Genomic DNA, 2622 nt, shown 5'->3' with positions numbered 1-2622 from the left:
TTAGTGACGCGCATGAATGGATTAACGAGATTCCCGCTGTCCCTGTGAAGATGGCGGGCGAGGTCGTAGTGCGTGTTCGTCGGGTCGGTTTTTGAAGTGAATGTGCGAAGGAAAGATTGTTTTCGAGTAATTTGGAGTATCTTAAAATCGTATTGAATAGATTTTCGTCGCTACTGAGTATCGTCCGCGCCGCGTCGCGTGGCGTTGTGAGCATTCCGATCTGTGTGACAATTTCTGCAGAGTGAGGTTAACATTTGACCTCACTATTTGCATGTATTGATGCCTTAAATTAAAGGGCTGTGGAAATTATAGTGTGTAATTTCAATAATTGAGTTGTGGAGGTTGTTCAAATTCTTTGTGGTTCATTTTCGTCTTTTACTATATCACGTGTGAAGTGGAACAAATAACCTCAAACTCGTGTGCATATATCAAATTAGGAAAGATTAGAGTTAGTGGATACATTAAAATCATAATTAATGGGAAATTGCAGTGTTGTGGTGATTAAGTGCATGCTGAAATAGGTAACTATCATCAAACTCTGAGTGAATTTTTGTGGTATATAAATCGAACTACGGACGATATTGTGCCAAGCAAAACACTTTCACTGTGAAAATTGGTAGGGGATTATTGTTTAAATAGGGGGAGATTGATATGCAGTAGGCCATAAAATTAGTTAAAGTTTTGAGTATTTTTTTTGCCTCAAGTGACGTTTAAAAACTGTATTTGAAAACTGTGGTCGTTTGATCGAACTGAAGTCGTGGTACATAAATCGAACTACGACGGTTATGGAGGGAACGCATTGTATCTGTTGACTTTTTATTCCAAAGCAACTAAAGTGTTTCTCCTTGTATTCTTTGGTAAGGATAATACATCTTTGGTGCGAGTGTTACATCTTCGAGTGCAACATCTGCATACCGTCTCCTCTGTACATCAGTATATCAACAGTCAACGCCACGAACTGTAAGTAGACTTTTCACTATGCATGAACAGTCGAGTAGTTGCATGAGGAAATCTGAGGCATTAGAAGCAGAGGAGGAGGGTGGTGAATCTGAACCGCAAGATATCCTCGACTATTTTGAGGATATCACTCAATATGTCTCTAAAGAATTAGGGCCTAAGAGAGTTCCGCAACAGGTAATGCAAACCTTCAGACAGAAATTCACTAAATGGGCTTTCTATCAAGCGAAACTTACAGGTCAGATTGAAGAACTGAGAGCAGAAAACAATAGGCTTCGAGAAGAACTAAATAAAAGAGAAATTCAAACGGCTCCTCCAGTAACGTATGCAGCAGTTGCTGCTAGTGAGGGTAAAATATCCAAAAAACAAGCCACTGCAGTCAAAATTAACAAAATAACAGCAAAACAGGTAAATACAGTCTTTATACGAGCAAATGATAACAGTGATGTCAAGACTGTTAAGGAGAAGATCACAACAGCTATTAATCCCAAGCGAGATAGACTCCGTTTTAGGGCAGTGAGAACAACAAGTAATGTGGTCATCGTCGAGACTGAGTCTGAAGATGACCAAAAGAGATTAATCGAAAAAGTAAACACCATACCTAACATTAAGTGCGAGCCACCAACGAAAAAGAGGCCATTGGTGATATTACATGATGTGCCTAAGGAGTTAAACGAGACTGATCTTTTGGAAGAGATTTATGAGCTAAATTTGTCCGAGGATATCAGTAGGGAGAGTTTTGAGCAAGAGATGAAACCGAGGTTTAGGAGAGGTGCAAAAGATAAACCGGTAGTAAATCATGTTTTTGAAGTGACACCAAGATTGCGAAACATCCTTCTGGCCAAATCACGTATCTTTGTTGAATTTCGTGCTCTAAATCTTCGTGATTACTTGGTGGTCCAACGCTGCTTTAAATGCAATGATCTGGGCCACTCATCAAAAACCTGTTTAAACAAACAAACATGTGCACACTGTGGCTCTGAGGGGCACCTTAAAGCTGAATGTCCTAAGAAAGCTCAAAAAGCTGTTTGCATACCCTGTGTGAGAAGAAAGAGAGTATGCAATAATTTGGGAACCAACTGCGCAACCTATCAAATGATGCTTGAACGCATGATTGCACGTACTGATTATGGACAGTGACGTGAAGTCAGGTATTTTGAGTGCAACTAACAAGTCAAATAGTGAACACATTGGAGAGAAGACAGTGAAGCGCAGTAAGTTAAAAAGAAAGACACCTTCTACGAGAGCAAGAAACTGGCGGAGGGCAATGGAATGGCGCAGACAGATAGGTTTAAATATATCTATGTATGCAAAATCCCAAAATTCTGAATATATAGCATATCCATTGCAGAACTGTGATGTGATTGAAACATATTATCATGAAAATGTAGACTATATAGAAAATATGGTCGAAAGTAGGCAAATCCACCCAGAAGTAGGTAAACAGCTTCGGAGAAACATGTTTCGCTGGGCAATCTTCCAAAGTCAGTTGATGTTTCGAATTGATGAATTAGAATCTGAAAGTGTTGGTGCATATGATGATGAATTAGGACATGCATCTGAAACCTCAGATGTAGTTGATATGGTGTCGTCTAGTGCTGAAATATATGACACTAAAAATTTGCCAAGTAGCTGTAAACCTGTCATATTTGTTAAAAGTGGAAC

General features: G+C 39.3%; 1 pseudogene; it reads left to right on the top strand.

The window, feature by feature from the left end:
• Positions 1-168, top strand: part of LOC126435473 (large subunit ribosomal RNA) — a 3076-nt pseudogene extending 2908 nt beyond the window's left edge.
• The last annotated feature ends 2454 nt before the right edge of the window (positions 169-2622 follow it).

The sequence above is a fragment of the Schistocerca serialis genome, unplaced genomic scaffold (assembly GCF_023864345.2).
Source record: "Schistocerca serialis cubense isolate TAMUIC-IGC-003099 unplaced genomic scaffold, iqSchSeri2.2 HiC_scaffold_1207, whole genome shotgun sequence".
NCBI lineage: Eukaryota > Metazoa > Arthropoda > Insecta > Orthoptera > Acrididae > Schistocerca > Schistocerca serialis.
The sequence above is the reverse complement of the archived record's forward strand: the minus strand, read 5'-3'. Positions and strand labels throughout refer to the sequence as shown.